At 43.0% G+C, this 22877-nt stretch overlaps 1 long non-coding RNA gene across 2 annotated transcripts; it reads left to right on the plus strand.

Annotated features, from left to right (window-relative positions):
- The first annotated feature begins 972 nt into the window (after positions 1–972).
- On the plus strand, positions 973–22668 carry LOC123287810 (uncharacterized). 2 transcript variants are annotated; one of them, XR_006531136.2, is made up of 3 exons: positions 973–1220; positions 20811–20919; positions 21581–22668. It is a non-coding gene; the product is annotated as an uncharacterized lncRNA (long non-coding RNA). The 2 variants fall into 2 exon arrangements; XR_011497170.1 differs by having other exon boundaries at positions 1033–1220; positions 21577–22668.
- The last annotated feature ends 209 nt before the right edge of the window (positions 22669–22877 follow it).

The raw sequence follows: 22877 nt of genomic DNA on the forward strand, positions 1-22877 counted from the left end.
TGGGGAACCTCCTGGATCTCGGCTCGCGTGGGGGTAGGATGGGGCGGGGTGGGGTGAGCCTCAGACTCCGCAGAATCGAAAGTGTAGTGTTTACACGTAAATTCCAGTCCCCGTGCGGCCGTCCGCGGACCCGGCCTGTCTCGCGTGGGGACACACACAGGAGGCAGGAATCACAAAGTGAAAAATACAAAAAGAAATCGGTGCGTGCTGGGCGCGAAACGTCGACGCGCCTCCAAAGGAACGTTAAGGAAAGGCAGGAGCAGGGCGCGCAGCCGGGCCGGGGCCGGGGGATTGCATCATTGCAGCTCCCCCTCCAGAAAATGGGCTCCGAACCGCGGCCACCATCATGGCGCTCGGGCCGGGCCGTGCTTCCCGCGCGCCTTCCCCGAGCGCTCGGGCCACGGGCACTGAGTCTCCAACGAGCATTTTGCAAACATTTTCCCCCTCTCTCGTGCGCCCGTCCCCCCACCCCCTCCTTCCTTTTGTGTGCTTGTGTGTGTGCGTGCGTGCGTCCGTGTGACTGTGTGTGCGGACTAGAGAACTTGAAGATTATTTTTTTTCCTCTCTTTTTTCCCTCCCGTGCTGGTGGTTGTAAACTTGATTGGCATTGGCTGCGCCCACTGACCCCTGCGCCGAGTCCACTGAAGATTTAAGGTGGATCCGAGAGGCTGCAGCTACAGGCGGAGTCTCGCGCTTTAGCTAGTTTTGGAGGAAAAAAAAAAAAAAGCCCCAAACCTTGCGCCCGCCGCGTTTTTACGAATCCCCTGCGGTACCAGCCCCCGCGCCCGCCCCGCCCGCCGCGCACTTCCTCCGCCCACCTCCCGCTTCTTCCCCATTGGCTTGCGCGAGCAGTTTGAATTTTTTTCTTTTTTGGATGCTTGTTTTCTTGTAAAAAATACAGTACCCCCGATCGTGTGGCCAAACCTACTTCGGTGGCCGGTGGTGGGGTGATTTAGCTGGTTTTGTAGAGGCGGGAGGGAGGTGGGTGGGCGGGGCTTCTGTTCCAAAATTTTCCCCTTAAGTGCCTTTGACAGTGTGCAGGCGGGTGGGGGAGCGTGGGGCCGCGGTAAACAAACAGGAGAAGCTTCGGCGGGGGCCGAGATGTAGTATAAACGTTAATGGATGTCCAGGGCGCGCCGATGCACCGGCGGCTGGCCAGAGGTACTAGGGAGGCGCTGGCAGGAGCCCTGGCGAAGATGCACCTTCCCCAGCCTGGAAAGGTAGACTTGGGGAGGGCGGGAGGGTGAAGGTGGCCCGGAAAAGAACACCTTCTCACTACCAAGAAAAAAAAAAAAGAAACAGAAGAAATGCAAATATAGCAAAAATGTATTATTTCAAGCGCCTTCCAGTCAGAATTCATCATAATTCAGGCAGTTGGTGGTTTTTTTTAAACTGAATTTTAAAAAACGTTTTCTGTCTCTGATTTCCACAGTGTTCTTGAGTAAGGAAAATGTTAAAACAAAATCGAGATAGAGAATAAGACTTTGAAAGTGCCTTTGATTTCTGGGTCTGAAAATAAATTCTTTTGATAAAGTGCTTTAAGATTTAGGATGATGTTATTTGTCATACAGGTCTGATACAAATGATATCCTTCATTAATTATAACCCAATTAATTAGGTTTTACTCTACTGTGAAAAATTTAAAAGTTTATGATTCAAATTATTCTCCAAATGACTTTATCTCCAGATTAGTGAAGTTAGCGTAGATACCTAGTGTTTTTGGTCTGTTTCTCTCATTGCGCTGACCTGACTATTTTACCCAGATGTCCATCCCAGCCTTCCGTCTGTTTCTATCCCAACCTCCCAGTCTGTTTTTTAGTTCTTAACTCCCCAATACTTCCTAACCCAACTAACCCCTTAAGATTAGCCCAACCTAACTAAGTTGCTCAGACCACCATAAACCAACCTGGAAACTTTTTGAGTTAAGACTGCCCCCAAATGGACTGGCTATAGCCTCAGGAAGCAGTGAGCTCATTGTCCTTGGCAGTGTAGGTCAAGCAGTAGTCTGGGTGGCCCCTTGATAGGGACCTTATACAAAAGATTCAAGTATCAAGTGAATATTAGGACTAGTGAGTTTTAAAGTCTGTTCCAGACCCTTGAGATACTATATTTCCAACCTTGGAGTTTCAGGATTTCTACTAAATTAGGCAATTTTCCTTGCTCCTTACCATTTTCTCCAGTTGTACTGTCCAATATGGTAGCCAGAAGACATATGTGGCTGTTGAGCACGTGAATGTGGCTGGTCCAAATTGAGATGTGCTGTAAGTGGGAAGTACATGCCAGGTTTCCAAGAATTAGTATGAAAAAGAATGCTAAAATCTCATTAATAATTTTTATATTGATTACATGTTGAAATGATTATAGTTTTGATATATTGGGTTAAATAAAATATATTATTAAATTTAATTTCATCTGTTTCTTTTTACTTTTGTAAAGATGGTTTCTAGACAATTTTAATTTACAAATGTGTAACAAATATAATTTACAAATATATTTCTATTGGACATTTCTGTTCTAGATCAATACCTGTGGTCACTGGAAGCCCACCTTTGAGAGTGGTGACTAATAATACTGGGGAGTGAGTGGTAACTTCCAGCTGCCATCCAAATTTCCCAACTTAAATCCAGGCCCAAACTCAGCCTCTGGGACCTTTGAAAAGAATGCTGCCAACACCTAACACCTACCGTTTAATCTTTAACACTTAGTGTTAAGTTTGAACCCAGGTTACGGAAATATGTTTTTATTTATAAAGAGAATTAATACATTGCAAAAAATGACTGGTAAATTTGATTGTATATTTTACATTTTTTAAAAAAATCTTTAAAAATAAGGCATTTGTTGAATTTAGGGCCATCTCTAATTAGAAAGGACATGGTATCAGTTGTTTGTGGTACTAAATCAATAACACGCACCCCCACATGTAAGCAATGGCAAATTAGGAAAAATGTTTATAACCCATATACGGAAGGGCTAATTTCCCTAATAAATAAAGAATTTCCACAAATCAGTGAGAAAAAGCAGACAAACCAATAGAAAAACAAGCAAGGATACGAACACAGTTTTCAGAAAAAGGAAATACAGAAGGCTCTTAAAATATGAAAACATGCTCAATTGTAGTTTGACACTATTGGGGTATAAGCTATACAGAATACATAAGTTTAGGTGAATAGAGACACAGTTAGCATCATTCAGATACGAAGACGGCCGTTCTCCTTTCTTGATAGTTTAACCTTTGCTTCCCTCCTTTCCATCCAAGGCTGAGCAGTTTCTTTTCCAGCTTCGTTGGTGACCAGAGAAGCAAGGAGTTTGCGTGTGTGGAAACCATGACCGCCTTTCAAATTCAGTGTCAGGTCTCTCTCATCCAGGCTACTAATGTTTGCCTGAGAGGCATCACCTTACTTTGCCCACAGAAATCCCCTAAACCAGCCTCTTAAAGAAAGTACTATGACCTTTCTTGATGCATCTCGTCCATTCCTGCTTTTCATGCCTGCATATCAGCCTATAATCTGAGTCTCTCCAAAATTATCACCTTATTCTGGCTTTTCCTTCAAGTTCTCTCTATTCTCTTTTAAAAGCTTCAGGCAGAATTTATTATATGATAGACATTAAATGTCAGATCAGTGGAGAGGGACTATATTGTGGACTAAATGGTGTTAGGTTATAGCTAACCTTGGGGGAAAATGTTAAATCTCTCTCTCCACACACACACATATACACACACGTATTTTGTATTTTATAGACTGTGGGTTTACTCTTTGATTTAACAAATCCTCTTCTGTACATTTGCTTTGGGGAAAGAATCAGATGTATGACTAAAGATATATTTACCAGAATAATCATTGTAAAGTTATATATTAGATTTTAAAAAGAAACAAAAAAGTAAACAACCACACAACGCCTTAGATATAGGATAATAAGATTGGTTATTTGATTGAGCCAAATTTGTCTCGAATCCAAGAATGACACAGATTGCAGCCATTAAAGCACCCAGGTAGCTTTATATGTATTTTAGGAAAAGCTGTCCATAATATTTAAAGCAGGCATGGGGCAATGTTTATGGTATGATCCCATTTTGTAGAACATTCTTTAAATTCACATATACATGAATAGAACCGGCCTGGAAGGTTACCCCTCACATTAATAGTTCTGATTTCTCAGAGTGGGGTTATGAAGAGACTTTCACTTTTTACATTTGTATCTTGGTTGCATTTTTTTTTCTTTTTGCCTTATTGAAGTGTAATTGACATATAAAATTGTAAGATATTTAAGGTGTACATTGTGGTGATGGTTGCATTTTTTATAATGGATTTTAATAACAAAAAACCATAAAGATGTTTCAAATTTGAAAAATAATTATCCTTAAAATTCTTGAATGCAGAATCAGTTTCTCTTCGTGTCTCACATAGTCTCTTAGACATTATCAGAGAACAAGGCATTTCTATAATTCATTTCCCCTCCATTTTCCGTCTATTTAGTTTCGGATAGCATTAAATCCATTTATGAATTATGAGGAGTATGTGTGTGCATTTGGGTATATGGTTTTGCTTCCAGGGCACATAAACGAGGTATAAATATCATCCCCATTAACTCAGGGATATCTTAACAAACCGTGGAAAATTGAGCCTATTCCATCTTTTTGCCACATGGGATCCTGCTAGTAACATCATCCCCAACCTCACATTCCTTCATCTTTGGCATTTGGCACACCCCGGGATTCTGCCAGGAATTCCACAGATCAACTCCCTGCCGTAGTTCAGTTACTTAGGACATGGTGCTGGGGAGATCGTTTTAAATTTCAAGCTAGCAGCCAGTCTTGAGCTGTCATTCTTCATGAGAGTGACCTGGGACAAATCTTAGAATCTCAGAATCCAGGGTACGGCAGGTCACTGCATCCAGTCTTCATTTTACAGATGAAATTATTCTAATCCCTGATTTCCTGTGAAGTGGGGCAGTTAAACAAGATGATTTATAGGTTCCTCCTGGCTTTCAATTCTGTGATTCCTGTTTCCTAGTCAAGATCACGCAGTCCATACCTTGGGTCAGGTTATTTTCCAGGGAAGCTAGATTCCTGATTTTTGGCCACGGACCACATAGTCGCAGGAGTCAAAGAAGATGATAGCACAATAGTGTAGGCTGAACAGTGAACATTTATTATCCTACTAGAGAAAAGCATTTGAATATATAACTTTATGGTTGCTTAGTGGTGCCAAACAGTGCTTCACTGTTGCATGCTCTCTTGTGGTGTCCCTCCTAAGGGCCAGGCTCTGTGTCTTCAACATGACAAACAGGGGCGCTGCCCCCAGGAAGCCTCAGGCTGTTGGAGGAGACGGACAAGGATCACAACTGTAATTATTAAGTGGCATTTAGGTGAGTGTTCTGAAGGAGAAGTGCTGTAAAGGGACCTCAGAGCTTCTGCTTTATACTCCAGCAGTTTGGGCCCTGTACGAAGGTGTCCAGCTGAGGGAGCAAGCAGGGGCTGAAATCCAGACTCTTTCCCCAGGCCAGCCTGTGTTCACCGAAAAGAAACAAGCCTTTAAAAGTCCATCCCCCCATGCGGGGCCTTCTGCAGTTTGCTGAAAGTCCCCCGTGTTGTAGTGGCTGCCCTGTAGGATGCTATGAGTTTGAAACAGGGGGTCTCACCTCGTGGTGGAGGCTAGGAAGTCCCGCTTAAGGAAATGGCCTTCAACTGAGACCCAGAGTCGAGAGGAGGAGGGGAAGAAGAGTGATCCCAGCAGAGCAGCATCCAAGGCCCCAAGTCAGGGATGGACTTCGAGGAAGTAAAAGGTGCTTATGGTTGGGATGTAGTGAACAAGGACAGCAGCAATGAGTGCCATGACTGGGTGGTGGGAAAGTCCCGATGGCGATGGGCTTTTTAAGCCATGTTAGGAATTTGGGTCTTCAAGAGCAGTGGGAAGCCATTGGATAATTGAAGGGAGTGACTCGAGCAGCATCAATTAAACTTGCTTATTTCTTCATCCGATCTAATTCTAGTCCAACCACTTAGTCTCCTGTTGGGATCACTCCCACAGGATGTGGGAAGGAAAGTTCAGCTTTGCGCTTTTCTATTTCTTTGCTGCTTAAAACTCTGGCTTCAGTGAGTGAGGGGAATGTGGGGTCCTTGGACCATCAAAGTGGATACTGGTCACAACTGATATAGTTCAGGTTTTCAAGGAGGACCCGAGCAAGTCCGGCGGCCTGGGGTCCGTCTGCTGAGTCAGTGGGCTGAGCAATCGGGTCGCCCCGCTTCTGCTCCCCGTGGACTGGTTCAGCTTGCATTCTCTTTTCATTGTCATGATGAGCCGATTGCTTGTGTTGTTTTAGAGGCTGGCTCATGTTTTGTCCTTTGCCAGTACGGTTGGTGTGAATCTTCTAAGCAGGTCAACAGCTCAGGGGTGAATACTGAATCATTTTCACCCAATAGCTCAGCATTTTAGTCTTTCATTTTTACTGAGCAACAGGAGTCAATGTTCAGAAATACTTTGGCCAAATGATTCATTTTTTATTTGGTTTTAGAAAGAGATTTTAAAAGAGAGATAATAAAAAGGGACAACCCATAGGGATTTTTGTTGTTTGGGTTTTTTTTTTTTTGAATTGAAGATTAGTGAAAGAGAGCCCTCTGCTGGCTGAACTGGCAGAATGACCTGGAGTTGGTCTGTGACCCGCTAGAAGCCGTCCCCTGAGCTGTTACAGGTGTTAACAAATTGACTGCTCCCTCTTTGTGAGTGTCCTCAGCTGTCAACTCGGGTTCTTTTGGAGCCAATCGAAGGGACCTGGAATTCCCAGCCCCAGTCACAGTTGTTTCTGTCTCAGTCTTTAGGAAAAGCGTTAAGTCTTTCATATTTCTGGAAAATAATAGCTCTGAATATCAGCCCCAGCCAAAAGCCAGACCTGAAATAACTCCTGCGTCTTCTCTTCTTTGTTTCCTGTCTCTCTTCTGCCCTCCATCTCCTCCCCTCCCCACTGCCAGTAGAATGAAATGAAACAAATCTTCACTCAAAATCGAGTACTGCTGATGGAAAGTGAGCTGGAGGGAAGTTAGCGCTTATCTCCCGCGTCTCCTCAACTGAATGTGCAGGCCCGGGGCCGGGCTTGGGGTGATATACCTGGAAAGAGCTGTGGATCCTACTGATGTCTTCTGGTGGATTTGTTTGGCCGTGGGAACATGGGCACACGGGAGTGGAGTGAGACTTGGCGAAAGGGAGACTGGATGCTGGAGAATGTAGAGGTTGGTTCTGTAGGAGGAGAAAGGGGAATGTCTCCTTGAGGCCCTGTGTTTGTCAACAACAACGATGATGAGTGCCCACTAAGTGCCATGCCCTGGGCCAAGCACTATATGTCCCTTAATTCTGTTTCTCGCTTTGCCTCTCTTTTCACAATCTTAAGAACACCCTTCTCTGGAAAAAATTTAATATATGTGAAGAACTTAGAACAAGGCTTGCAGAAAAATAATGGCTGTATGTGTGTTCTTTATTTTATTATTATCTTTTTACTCTGGAATAGGCTGCAATCCTCCACATAAGAAGAGGTTTTCCCAGGTTCGCTAGAGTAAGTCCTAAACTTGCTTCTAAATAACACCTCCGCCCTCTGGAGCAGAGCCGCTGAGAGGCCTCTTTGCTTGGGTACCCTGTTTCCACACAGTGGCTCCCATTTCCTGTCTTCCTGTGTCTAACCACTCTTACCCCATAAATATTCCTTCTCATACTTTCAACGACTTTTTCAGGATTGGCTAAAGCACGAGCTGTTAGTATCAAGTGAGGATTATTTTAATGCTGTTAAGGGACCTTAAATCGTTAACCTCTCCTTTAAGAAAACCCAGAGAGTTGTCAGTTACCCACCTAGAGGGTGACTGAGGCAGGACTGGAACCCCAAGTTCCCGGATTCTTGATGCGGCACTTCCTGTGTGACACCCACAGTGTCCTTGGTCTGCGCTTGGCAAGAGATGGTTTTTGCTTGTACTTTCTTCTCCTCTTCTCGGGTTGTCACCCCCTTTTCTAAGGCCTCCACTCCTTTGTGCTGCACATAGGCAACCCGTCAGTACAGCCACCGGGCAGCTCCTCTGAGCAGCCCCGGGCAGCTTTTCCTCCCTCTCCGAAACGTGTTTATTCTGTTCGGGCCTTGTCAGGGCATTAACAAATCACTTGACTCACAAATTTACCAAAAGATGTTTATAGACTTTTATACTTCTATGAAATGTCTATTGGTCTTGACATTTCTATGCTGTTTGATAGTGTAGAGTATGTTTTGTGTATGCCTTAATCTTTGTATATGTCATAAGTTGCCTAATACATATTTGAACTCTCCCCTCTCCAGCATACTACAGTGCCCTTTATTGGAAATACAGTCTCTTAACTCAACAGAATAAATCTCTAACTCTGGGAGTTTCAGGCACTGTGGCAGGCCTTATATGGATATTTTGAAGGAGGGTATCCTTTTAGGAGTTTCAAATGATAGCCTGTAGTTTCTGATATGGTGCCCTGGGTATACTGTTAAAATTTACTACCGTTTTGTAAGTGATAAATTGTCCTTCTTCAGCACTGCTGCAGAAATCATTCATTCATGGATCTGGCAGTTATTTAAAGAGTGCTCATGGAGTATTCTGGACTGTGTTGGTCTCTGAAGGCATTTGAAAAGAAGTTAGACATCTGCCTGTCTGTCCCCTTCTGGCTCTCTAGAAGGTGGATAAGATGGATGCAACCTGAGGAGGCAGTGTCCTTTGTTCCTGGGGATAGAAGGTGCATTGTGGAGCGGAAAGATACAGGAACTATAGGCGATGCCACACCAGCTCTGCATTGCTTATCTCCAGAATTCCTTTAAAGAAAAGAAAAATCACCTTTTTTCTTATTGAAGCCCCTATTATTTCTGGGCTCTGTTACTAGCTGCCAAATGCAAATCTTAACTGATATAGAAGTCCTTGAGATTTCTGAGCAAGCGACTGATTCTGATTGGTAGCTATGCAAGAGACAGATTCGAGAAGGGGGCTGTTCCGGGGCGTACAAAGAGATAAAGTTGGCTTGGCAGGTGGGGACAGATACCGGGGGAAGACTGAATGAGGACAATACACGTCTTGCACAGGGGGTCATTGATTTTGTGGGTTTTTTTCCCAGGACACCTCTGCTAAATTCCTATTATACAGTGGCTATTTAAATATGTAGTTACTGAGTCATTTGCATTCTGCTATTGTCAAGTGGCCTGAAAGCTAGGAGATTGAGAAGATGGGTACTCTTTGTGTCTTAAAAAGAAGCAGGCAAAAGCTGGAACAGGAAAAGAGTATCAGTGTTACAGTAAAGTGAAGTTATTATGTTTTCTGAACTCCTGCAGACATTTTCAAGAAAAGGAGCTTTTGTTACTTGTGATTATCTAATCAAGATACATTTGAAATGTATCCTTTACTGGATAGCAACTGTAAATAATATTTTAAAAATATATCTTGGAGTAACTTGCAGGGTAAAGATAATTTCATAGGCTAAACGTTTCAAAAAGGGGGAAAATCTCTTTTATTAACTTACTCTAAGCTACATGGAATCACGCTGAGTAATAGCTGTCTCTTCATAGAGAACTTTTCATCTTGAGGTTGCATTACCGAACCAGGTTAGTTTTTGCCTGCCGCCCAGAAAGCCAAACACAGAGATGAGGAGATTGCAGCAGAGAGAGGGTTTACTCACAAGCCACGTGAGGAAGCGAGAGCGTGAGCCTCAAATTCGCTTCCCCAAAAATAGGGACTCAGGGGGCAAGGTAGTCTGAAATGTGGAGAGAGGTGATTAGAGGTGATTGGAAGGGTGAGGTAATTGATGATCTGCGCAAGCGTAGTCAAACTCCATGCCTCTTCATAGGACCCATGTTCACAAAATGGTGGCGTTAGCATGATCTGAGGGTGGAGTTTTTAGCCTCTTGACGTCAAAAGGTCACCTATTGGACATCTGCGTGGGCCTGGTTGATGAGTTGGTGGTCTCAACTGGCCTAAAGTGGACAAGGAGTTCTAATTCCTGAAAAACAGCTCACACACCCATTACCATGGTGACCCAGGCTCCAGGGAGATGTTATCTGTAGGAGCCTAGTGGGAGTCAGCATATTGCCTAAGCAGCGCAGTTAACCATGGGTGCGTTAAACAGCTAAAAGCTATAATCAGTAATTGCAAAAAGGAAAAAACTTTAGTACCTAGATACTTAATCATCAATGGCTGTTTGCTGGTTTCGGTTGGGCAGGTAATTTCACACCTTTTAGATTAGAAGTCATTTAATTATTGTTTACATGGGTTATAAAAATATGATAATACAGCTATAATGTAGCATAGCTTTCCTCTGAGCTAGAAGTGTTAACTTAGTATCCCAATCTGTCTTCTTAAATATGGGCTGGCTCTTCTAAAGTTCCTGCCAATCCTGGCTCGAGCAGGTCATTAGAAGCCTTGGTGGAACTACAAATTTCAAGGTCACTTAAGGCAGTGGCCTTCAGCCTTTCTCCTGCCACACATGGAAGGGTGGTTGTGCCCAGTAGAACTTGAAAATTATTGCTCATTTGTTTTGACTCCCCATTCTTTCCCCTCAGTTGGAAAAAATACACTAGAATGCAAGCCACTGAATATTAGGTTGTAACCTGGAGTATCTGTTGCAAAATTCCATACTTTATCTACCAACTCAATTTTAATAGTCACGTATAATTGTTCCCGGTTTATAGTGGGAAGAAATATAAAAAAAAATGATTCCAAATACTAGCTTTTGATTTATTCCTCCCTGAAGTGCCTGGGTTGCGTTTTGCTACCGTCTGCACACAGGAAGAAACCCCAGTAGTCTGATAAGCAGATGTTCTCTTTCTGCAGTTAAATAAATAATTACAATAGCCAACATTTATGGAGCCCTCAGTGTGTGCAGAGCCACTTATCTACGTGATTTCTTTTAATCCTGATGAAAATTCTGAGAAGTAGCTGCATTGATGAGGAAACTGAGCCTTGGAACCCTTGCTCCAGGTCATATAAAGCAGCTGAACAAGGGCTCAAATTGAGGTCTTGCTGACTCTCGGCCTGGCTTTAGAGGCTGTCCTGTTATTCTTGTAAATAATCTCAATGAGAACAAGGCCAACTGGCTCAGTTTGACACTTGATCCTAAGTCATTCTCTTTCACTTTCTGCCAGATTGGAAGACCATATAGTGATTAAATATTTTTGGCTAGCAATATCTTGCCATTTATGGAAAAATGATACCCCCAAATCTTTAATAACAGTTTCATTAAAAACAAAGCTAAACTTTGGAATGACTGCAGGAAATCTCTGTACTTCTCTGCATCCCGGTCTGTCCTCGGGGAGGATGAAAAGAACTGTATCACTTTCTGAAGTTGCTTTGGGGAGTAGACAAACAATGGATGCTACTTAGTTATGGTTAGCAGACACTCTTTGTGGCAGGATACAAATACCACCGGACAGTTTAAGGTTAGGAAACCACTTCTTAAGGGATGAAGGCCATTTTATGGTAAGAGAAGCTCAGAAGACCCAAGGAAGGAGTTTTAATATAAGCCTCCCTCTTAACCTCTTTTTGCCTTTTAGCTCCGTATAGATTGAGGTGTTTGTCAAAGGCCACCTTCTGGCAAGGTGGGTAAGAAGGCCCTGCTCCAAACTTTTATATTTGCTAAACTTGTGTGTGTGTTGGTTTCCTACTTCCTACATCATTTGCCTGGGGGTGGGGGAGGAACCCAGCTTCCTTTGAGGGAGGTGTAGGTAGGTAAGAGCCAAGGGATGTTTACTAATTTGTTTCTTTAGTGACGAGTCTCATTTAGAAAGGTCATCGCTTTGGTGCCGTTAAAGAGCTCCTAGGGAAGAGCCCTCATTTATCTGTTTTTCAGCTCCTGTTTGGGAGGTGATTTCGTAAAGTGCAAGAAAACCCTGCATTTCAGCCTGTCATTGCATTTCAGCCTGTCATTGAGGCCCCTGGGTTCAGGCTCTGGAGAGGCCAGTTGCTTTTCAGATGGGAAGATACCCATAGCTGAGGGAAGGTGGGAGGAAGGTGGATCTGATTAGTTGAAATCTAAGGGGATCGTCCTCAGGGGGGCATCTCCAACGTCTCCATCAGCTAGGCCATGACACCCTTGTAGGTCGGGTCATTATTTTTCTGTAGGATGCCTAGCCTAAACTCTCTAAGCTTATGAGGGAGACAACTTCCTCACAAGGTTGTTGTCATGATCAACTGATATAATGTATCTGAAAGTGCCTAATAAATGTATTATGATAATGTGTGAAAATGGTGGCTCGTGGAAGTGCTACAGAATGTCAGCTATTATTAATAGGAGTGCAAGGCCATATTATACCTAATTGGAGGAAGCTGATTTATACATACCTGTGCAACTTTTCAAAATTTATCCTTTCCCTACCTGTTCACTGATATTTCTCAGTGTCCATTCCCATCACTCTTTGCCCTCTCTCAATTTGCATAATATATTCATATAAATACATTCTTCCATTCAGTTTTAGCAACTGGAGCACTGCATTTGTTTTCCTTAGTTATTCCGTTATGTGTGAAGTGAACATTGGACTACACACTATTCTTTACTTTGGGAACACTGAGAACAATTCAAAGCCAAGGGCATGTTGTAACATTACTTAATAACCTAATGTCATGTGGCCCATACTTGGAATAATAGGTATGTTTTCTTGAGCACTGGTGTGTTAGACCTGCTTCCTAGGGCCGGTGCCTCATTCCTAACCACAATATATCTTCATTAATCAAATGAGAACTAGGCCATGTTGGTGTAACGTAACTGCATTAGTGCTTGGAATAATCTATTCTGTGTTCATCTGGCCAAGTCGTTAAGATAGCAAAAATAACTGTCTGAACCATGGCTCTCATACCTGGTGTGAGGGAGAATTACCTAATGTAGCTTTGAGGACACATGTGTGCACAAAGTTCAGGCAAATATCTATTTGGCAAGGTGTTCTGTATCAGTCAGATTCTTTTTTCCTTCCTCCCTTCCTTCCAATAAAAATGTATTGAAGGGCTGGCCCCGTGGCCGAGTGGTTAAGTTCGCGCGCTCCGCTGCAGGCTGCCCAGTGTTTCGTTGGTTCGAATCCTGGGCGCGGACATGGCACTGCTCATCAAACCACGCTGAGGCAGCGTCCCACATGCCACAACTAAAAGGACCCACAACGAAGAATACACAACTATGTACTGGGGGGCTTTGGGAGGAAAAAGGAAAAAAATTTTAAAAATCTGAAAAAAAAAGTATGAGCTTCTACTGTATGTAAAAAACCCCATTATTCCTGCTCTCAAGCCCTCAAGGAACTCAGAGACGTGTGTGTGTGTGTGTGTGTGTGTGTGTGTGTGTGTGTGAAATCACAGTACAATGAGTTATGAACAATAAAATACGTTTGAACAAACTTCTGTGAAAGTACACATGGGAAAAGAAAACTCTGGGAAGGCTTTGTTGAGGAAATGCGATTTTAAGTATTGGAGGATAAATAGGAATTTGCCTGGTCAAAAAGCAACAAACAGAAAAGTAGAAGGAGGGCGTCCATGTGGATCATGGACAGGATCTCCGAAGGTACGGGGGCATAGAGGAACATGATTGGGAAATAGGATGTATAGACTGGTGTTACTCTGCTTGGGGAATTATGATGATATAGTCTGGTGTAACCAGTGCCTGGACGCATGGTTCACAGAATTCGACATTCTGTGGATGTGCTCCTGAGATTTCTTTATGGCTCTGGTAACCATCTGCGAAAATCTACTTTTGTAGACCAAAATTACTTTCGCTCTACTTTGTGGTGTGGAACTTTGAAGGATCAGTAGAGCTCTTATGAGTCACTTCTCTGTCTGGAGACAGACAGGAGTGAAACTCTGAACCTTGGAATCCACTACCAGTTGCCTCCTGCCACTAAATGGGAAGTATGCCGAGATTGTCCTCCAGGCAGAATTCCCTTATGTCATTGGAACTTCCTGTTCTGGTAAACAATGCTGGATTTCAAGAGTCTCACAACTCCTTTGGCCTAGATGAGGGTCAAGACTAAGTGGCTTCCCCTCGTCTCTTGTCTCCTGTGCTTCAAGCTATTTCCTATTGACTGTCTAGAACGGAGCCCTCTCCATAGATGAAAGCAGCTCCTGGACCATCTGACTATGGGTCTGAAATGATGCACAGAAGGAGAGTGCAAGAAGTAAGAGGTCTAAGACAGGGAAAGCGAAGATGGACTGAGTCATGTGGGAAGACCTGCCAGAGGAGTCTCAAGGCTCCTGGGTATCGTCTTACCTCAGGAACACTGTTACACTCAGTCGTTGGCTGGGAGCAGCCTTGGGAAGCGCGGCCTTAACACAAACTCAGTGACAGATTGCAGGTGATTTTGGTTTCAGGGCTCCTCAGCAGCCTTGCTGAACTTTCTGTAGAACTACACTGCTGTCCAGGACGTTTTCACTCAGCTTTCCTTCCTTCCCTCTCTCTTTCACGAAGGGTCAGACCTGCAGGCTGGTCTGGTGGCTTTCCCAACCTCTCTTGGCTCCTCCTCACTTCCTCTGCAGACATTTCCTCTAATACATTTCTTACATGTCGAATTCCATCTTATTGGCTGCTCCTTGGAGGAGCTGGAATAATATGGGATGGAAAGAGCAAAGGAATGCTGATTCCAGTTCTAAGCTCTTTAATACTGAGACTCCAAAGTAGGAAAATGTATTACTTTGATCAAAAGAAAAATTAAAAAAGAAAAGAAAGAGAGCCAAAAAAAATGTGCCAAGTAAATAAATCAAAAGAAAGCTGTTGAACAATATTAAAGTTAGATAAAATAAGGATAATAAAGAAGGAGATACTAGAAGATATAACAATTTTAACATGCATATTTGAACAAGCATGACACAAGGGGGTGTATAATAAAAAAAGAAAAAGAAACAAGAATGAAAGAAAGAAAAAACAAAAAGAATCTCAACCTATACCTTTCACCTTGTGCAAAAATCACCTGAAAATGGATCATAGACCTAAGTGTAAAATGTAAAACTATAAAGCTTCTAGAAAGAAACATTAGAGAAAATCTTTGTGGCCTTGGTTGAGGGAAAGATTTCTTAGGTATGACCCTGAAAGCATGATCCATGAGAGAAAAAGTTTATAAATTGGACTTCATCAAAATTAAAAACTTTTGCTGTGTGAAAGACACTGTGAACAGAAGGAAAAGACAAACCATAGACGAGGAGAAACATTTTCAAATCACATCTGACAAAGGACTTATGTGCAGAATATGTATGAACTTTCAAAACTTACCCATCAGAAAACAGACAGTCCAATTAAGAATGGGCAAAATTTTTAAATTAAAATTTTTAAATTAAATTTTAAAATCAAAATTTTTAAATGAAAAATGGGATACTTCATGAAAGGAGATATATGGGTGGCAAATAAACACATGAAAATATGCTCAATGTCATTAGTAATTAGGGAATTGCTAATTAAAGCCACAATAAGATAATACCACAAACCTATTAGAATGGCTAAAAACCCAACCCATACCAAACCAAACCAAACTAAAACAAAACAAAAAACTGACAATACTAAATGCTGACAAAGATGTTGAGCAACTGGAACTCTCATACATTGCTGGTAGGATGCAAAATGGTATAGCCACTTTAGAGAACAGTTTGGCAGTTTCTTATAAAAATAAACATATACTTACTCTATGACCCAGTAATCCTAGGTATTTACCCAAGAGAAGTGAAGACTTAAGTTCACACAAAAAAACTGCACGTGAATGTTTGGTGCAGCTTTGTTCATAATCACCAAAAACTGGAAACCCAAATGTCCATCAACAATTGAATGGATAAACAAACCGTGGTACATCCATACCATGGAACACTACTCAGCAGCAAAAAGGGAAGGACTATTGATACAACAGTATGGGTGAATCTCAAATGTATTTTGCTAAGTGAAACAAGCCAGACCTGAAAGACCACGGACCACATGATCCCATTTACATGGCATTCTCAGAAAGGCAAAAGTAAAGGGATGGAGACCAGATCAGGGGTTGCCAGGGTCTTGGAGAGAGGATGTGTGTTGATTACAAAGATGCAGCCCCAGGGGATTAATGGGCTGTTGTAACTCAGCTGTGTATTGATGGTGGTGGCAGCATCATACTGCTGCTTCATTTCCAAGTCAAGAGTAAAGATGCATGTATTTTTTCCAATCTAGGGAGCTAATAGAAATCTTGTGCTTTCTGTCTAATTGAAATAATTATATCTCCCAGCTGAATTCTCTGCAAGAACCAGTTGGAAATTTGAGTGTCAATGACAACCCTGGATGCCTAGAAAATTCCATCACAGATAAGATGTGGTATGCAGAATAATGGCTCCCCAAAGATGTCTACATCCTAATCCCTGGAACCTATGAATATGTTACCTTAAGTGGCAAAAGGATCTTTACATATGTAATTAATGTTAAGAACCTTGAGATAGGAATGATAGATTCGATTACCCAGGTGGGCCCAATCTAAGCAGACAAATTCTTAAAAGCAAAACAGACTCTTTCCAGCTGTGCTCAGAGGGAGCCATGACCATGGAAGAATGGTCACTCCCTCTCCCCCATCCCTGCTTTGTTTGTCTCCATGGTACTCATTGCCATGTGGTAGACAGACTAATGGCTCCCCAAAGATGGACACACCCTATTCCCCAGAATCTGTGAGTATATCATGTTACATGGCAAAGGGGAGCAAAGGTTGCAGATGGAATTAAGTTTGCTAATTTCCTGACCTTCAAATAGGAAGATTATTTGGGATTATCCAGGTGGACCCAATGTAATCGCAAAGGTCCTGGGAAGAGGAAGAGGAGGGCAGAAGAGATCAGAGTGATGTGATGAGAGGACTCAACCTGCCCTTGCTGGCTTTGAAGATGGAGGAAGGAGCCACGAGCCACAGAATGCGACAGCCTCTAGAAGCTGGAAAAAGCCTTCTCCCCTAGAGTGTCCAGAAAGAAGTGCGGCTCTGCTGACACCTTGATTTCAGCTCAGTGAGACCCACGTCACACTTGTAGCCCACAGTACTGCAAGCTATTAAGTTTGTGTTGCTTTAAGCCACTAAGTTCTTGGTAAATTGTTCAGCAGCAATAGAAAACTAATACATAAGGAGAATGTATTATTCTTCAGTGTGAGGGGAAATAGTAAGAATAGGGAAGTGCTTGGTTTCCTGGTTCTTCAACCCTCGACTCTAGGCAGATGATCTATTCATCCATTTTCAGAGTCAATCTCATTGCCACTGGGATCACTTCTGATCCTGGTAGTAAGCTTAGGGGTATTTATTGAATATTAAACTACACTCTTGTTGCCCGTGCCCAGTGTTCCTGAAAATTCTTTCCCAGATCCTGGTCCGCTCTTACACAGGTGATTTGGCCTCATTCTGAACTTGGTTTTGTGTCATGATCCGTGTTCCTGCTTGGCTTTTCCTCCTCCAGATATCACATCAAATTCGTGCCTACCTACACCCCATACGCACTTCACCCTAACATAGCTTTCTCTCCTTTCCACGTCTTGCCTGCTTGAAATTTTGTTTTATGCCTATGTGACAGAGGAAAATGTATTAAAATGATGTCCTGGCAATACCTCCCTTCTTGTCTACAAGGAAGAATGAGTGCTTTGTGTACTCAGCTCACTAGAGGGCCTTTGTGGAATTAAGTGGGGTGATTGGCAGTGAAGAGAATTAAAATGCTGAGAGAAGACCAAATTGCTCTACCCACCACAGAATGAGGGCTGTGCTTGGAAGAAAATTCTATGAGGAGATTGACGAGAAGTAGAAGGGTGAGCTCTGAGCTGTAGAACTTTTGAGGAAAGAGAAACTCAAAGGATATTTGAAAGGAACCTTTCTTATATAATGTGTAACGTAATATTCTCTTTGCCTCCCTAAGAAACATTCAGTAAACGTTGGATTTGTGGGAGATTGGATGCATTGTGCCGAGGTTGGCCTTAAGGCAAGGGCAGGATGACCCCGAACAGCCCAGATAGTTTCAGGTGGTGAGAGTGAGGAAAAAGGGAAGGAAAGATGCAGAGCAGTCTTTCCAATAACAGGTCTTTCAGCAGGCGTGTTTGCTCAGGACTCAGGAATCCTCCAGAAAAGTTGCAGGAAGAAGATACACCTCAGAGTGGTCCAACAAAGAGAAAGAAGAGGGCCTTTATCTGCCTGCTCCCTCGTGTCTCCATAACCCTTGGCCAAGGTTCACCCTACATGGAGCTCAGTGCCCTGAACTCCCAGGTAGTGTCATCTGGCCACTTGGTGACCACTCAGGAAATTGATTTCACACCTCGTGGTGTGGCCATTTCCTTCAAGTCTGGAAGCGGGAGTGACTCTCATGGGTGGGGCATTGATGAAAAGAGAGACCAGAAGGGGAATGGAGGGAACCTGAGAAGGCTGAAAACCTTGGTCTCTGTGACTGAGAAAAGCTTTTATTTAATTCTTGCTCCAAATTGTGAATCGTGTTTTTAAGTGCATAGCTACAAATGTATGAACTTAAGTGTTTTCATAAAGACATATGAAAAATGACTTGAGATTGGGAAAACACTCCCTAATGCTAATTGAAAATGCCCAAGAAATCTTATCTTTAGACTTCCAGGCTGTAACTGTAGCACCACTGTCCTACCAGCTGGCAGCTTCTGCCATCTTTTTTTTTTTTTTAAAGGTTGGCACCTGAGCTAACAACTGTTGCCAATCTTCTTTTTTTTTCTGCTTTTTCTCCCCAACCACCTCCCTCCCCCCACGCCCCCAGTACATAGTTGTATATTTTAGTTGTAGGTCCTTCTAGTTGTGGCATGTGGGATGCCACCTCAGCGTGGCCTGATGAGTGGTGCCATGTACTTCGCCCAGGATCTGAAGCGGAGCACGCGAACCTAACCACTCGGCCACCGGGCCGGCCCCAGCTTCTGCCATCTTGATTTTTAAAAAATCAAGTTATTTAATTACCCAAGCAATACATACATATATTTTACTAGTTAAAAAAAAATTTCGAACAAAAACTGTCCTTCTAGGTGAAGTGAGTTGCATTACTGTGGTATCTGGCTTTTCTCTGCCCTTTTGAAACTCTGCTCTGAACTGAAAGAGGGCATGGTTTAATTGGCAAATTTCGAGAAAATAAAGTGGGCATGCTCAGCTCGTTCCTGTCCTCTTTCCTCCTGGGAATCCAGCCAGCACGAGGTCTGCTGTAGGGCAGGCTAACTGCCACCCCCAGCGAGGCAAGTCTCCTTTGGACCAGAACTGCTGGACGCTATTCTGCAGCTTTGTTTTGGGAATCTCTTCTGACCTTATATTAAACTGCATCCTGCTGCGCCACTTTATCAAGAACTAAGTGATAATTTGGCCTTCCTCTCCCATTCCTTTATCTTATTTCTTAGTTTGTTTTGAACTCAGAAAAGGGGGAGGTGTGCTATTTTCTTGGGTACTCCTTCAAGCTTCCAACATTGGATGCATTGGCCAGAAAACTGGCATGTGAGAAACAAGGAGCACAATTAGGGAGAAGCAGAGCAGTATGTGTGGAGTGATTGAGGCTCTGGAGTGGCGAAGGATTGGCCTTGACCTTGGGGTCTTGTTCCTTAGCGTGTGTGCAGGACATTCCGATCTTGGCAGTTTGCATAGGCTTATATTGGGCCAGGTAGGTTTTTATGGTGGTGCAGTTGGCTCTTAACAGCTGTGGCCTGGGAAAAAAGACCTTGGAAAAGCCACTCAGAGGCTGTAAGAGGGCCTTGGCAAGGGCACAGGGGCCATGAGAGGGCCTTAGCAGAGGCCAGCAGGCTGAAGAGGCCTTAATAAGCAGTTACAGCTGAGGCAAGGATTCAATTACAGGGAGAAAGAAACAGTCTTTTCATATACTGTCCTTTTAGATATTAAAGGAGTGGAAAAACATTTGCTGTTTTTAAACCGTGGGGCAGCTGGGTTCTCTCTGGACCACAGAGCATTAATGAGAGTTTGGTTTTCAATGTGCTAGTGCTAGGTAGGTAATGTAAACAAACAGCCCTAATTTTAATTCCTCTTTCATGTTGTTTTGAACTATCTTCAAGGGCAAAAGAGGGCAGGGTAGATGGACTAAGTTTGAATTCATGTGGCTCAAGAATCACTCCTTCTGCTTATCCTCAAGGCTGCTAGAAACTGGTTATTTTGATATGATGGCGAAATCCTTCCCAGGTGATGGTATTTTTAGGTCTAAGGAATTCCACAGAAAGAGGCAGTGGAAAAAGCCACTGCAGCACAGGAATAAAAATGCTTCCTAGTTATTGTGGGAGCTCTGTTACTAGACAGAATCCACAGTTCAAAGGGACATGGGGATTAAAAGGTTTTGAATACATGGGTGGGGAAGAACAGCTTCTCAGATAAGCTCTTATGACTGAGGGTGTTGCCATTGCATGTTTCTAAACTTTGCAAGAAAGCAACACCCCCTCAAATGCTTTGCCTGAGAGAGGAGACAGTACCCAGAGGTACAGCTTCTCGGATATGGTAAATGCAAGGTGCCATAGTGCGGAAGCGAACCTGTAGCTAGGTGATTTCTCCTTACTGGGTTTTAAATCACAGGCCCCCGATTCTGGGCTCTTGGTATCAATCAGCTGGCGTCTTGGTGAGGCTGCATTCTCTGTAACAGTCTCTGGCAACCCAAAATACCACTGGCAACCCAAAGTACCATTGGCAGCCCAAAGTACCATTGGCAACCCAAAGTACTGATTCTGAGTGTATATTTTGCTTGAGGTGCCTGCTAGGAATTGGCTTGTTTTCTGAATATGGTGGGTGTAGAGCTAGTGCTATGATCATTTTGCATGTTCTACTAAATCTATAGACTTTTTAGAAAAAAAAGGTACATCACAGACTTGCCAGAATTATTGTTGTTTTCTAATTTGAAGGCCCCATAGGAGCTGCCCCTATTCCAGTGAAATAAGCTTCAGCTGCAGTTGCTAAAAGATCCTGACTCTCCCCAGCCATTGAAATCCCCGCCAGCTGAGACAGAGCAGGGTAAGAAGTTGGGGGAGATGGATTTTGGACTTTAATTTCTTTGAATTTTAACCCACAAAAACAAGATAATTTTATTTTGAATTTTACTTTCTTTGAACTTTAATGTCTCATGATTTTGATTTCACTTCTTAGACATTAATTTCTCCCTAGACGTTTAATAAAGGGAAGAGATTCCTGTTAAAATTTGTTTTTTTTTTCTCAATATTATTGTCATTTTGTTATGGAAGTTTCGTTGTGTATATTATTATTGGAATAGTGTACTTTTGTCGTTTAATCTCATTGTTGATACACTATGTCAACAATGTGGATAGGCTTAATAAAAATGAATGATAAAAAATGAATGAAATTTCAGCCTTGGTTACAGAATGGCATTGAACTATTTAATTAATGCATCATAGGAAACTATTTTGGAAACTTTTGTGAGCAAGATCCCTCTTGTCCACCAGTGTTCCTGGGATGGTTGACGTAAGGGAAGGGTAGCCTCGTGAAGCTGTGGCAGGACTGTTCTGCTACCTGCCGAGATCCTCTCCTGAGGATGTCACACACACTGCTGGTTGACATAGGCTTAGTGGCTTAACCAATAGTTTAAGAGAACAAGAATCAAGAGAATATTAGTGAGGAATAATTCTTAACCAACTCTTTTTTTTTTTTTTTGAGGAAGATTAGCCCTGAGCTAACATCCACTGTCAATCCTCCTCTTTTTGCTGAGGAAGACTGGCCCTGAGCTAACATCTGTGCCCATCTTCCTGTACTTTATACGTGGGATGCCTATCCACAGCATGGCTTGCCAAGCGGTGCCATATCCACACCCGGGATCTGAACTGGCGAACCCCGGGCCGCTGAAGCAGAACGTGCGCACTTAACCACTGCACCACCGGGCCAGCCCCACTTAACCAACTCATGATGTTACCTTCTGTCATAGGCTGAATAATGGTTCCCCAAACATATCCATGTTCTAAACCCCAGAACCCGTGAATATGTTGCCTTATATTGCAAAAAGGACTTTGCAGATGGGATTAAATTAAGGATCCTGAGGTGAGGAAGTTACCCTGGGTTATCTGTTTGGCCTGATGTGATCACAAGGGTCCTTAAAAGAGGGACTCAGGAGAAGTCACAGGCAGAGAAGGTGCTGTGATGACAGGAGCAGACCCGGAGTGATGAGCTTTGGCTGTGGAGGAAGGAGCCACAAGTCAAGAAATCCAGGTGGCTGCTAGAAGCCGAGAAAAGCAGGAAACACGTTCTCCCTCAGAGCCTCCAGAAGCGACCAGCCCTGCCAACACCTTGACTTGAGCTTAGTGAGATGGAGTTTGGACTTCTGACCTCCAGAACTATTAGAGAATAGATTTGTGTTGTTTTAAGCAATTGTATTTGTGGTAATTTGTTACAGTGGCAACAGGAAATGAATGTACCTTCCTTGTAAAGGAATGTGACGTAGTGTATCTCCTGTGTTCTTAGAGAGGGTGATTTAATCTGATTGGTAAATTCTGGAATACTAAACTGAGCCTGAGTGGCTTGGGTTCATTCTAACTTCCTCTTTGGGAGCCGGTCAGCCCGAAAAAGCGCAAGTTCTCCTTCTTGCAGGACAGGATCACGTGATCAGACCTGCTCACCAGAGTCAGTGCTGCTGGGCCTGGCTGGCTCAGTTTATGTAATTCTGTGGTTCAGGATCAGTAAGCTCATTTGGCTATCATGCTAAGCTACATTCTCCAGTGGCTTTTTATCAGAATAAGGTGATATTTTGGCCCCCACAACCACTTCTTTGTCTTTTTTCTCTCTTCGTACATAACTCAAGCATGGCGAAAGGGTGAATTTGAAGATAATGGATTGAGCCAAAAATGATATGCTCTCCTCTTCCAGCTCCAAATTTCTTTTTCTTTTTTGTTTATAAAGATTGGTACCTGAGCTAACATCTATTGCCAGTCTTTTTTTCTTTTTCCTCCTCTTCTCCCTGAAGCCCC

The sequence above is a fragment of the Equus asinus genome, chromosome 22, assembly GCF_041296235.1.
Source record: "Equus asinus isolate D_3611 breed Donkey chromosome 22, EquAss-T2T_v2, whole genome shotgun sequence".
NCBI classification, from domain to species: Eukaryota; Metazoa; Chordata; class Mammalia; order Perissodactyla; family Equidae; genus Equus; species Equus asinus.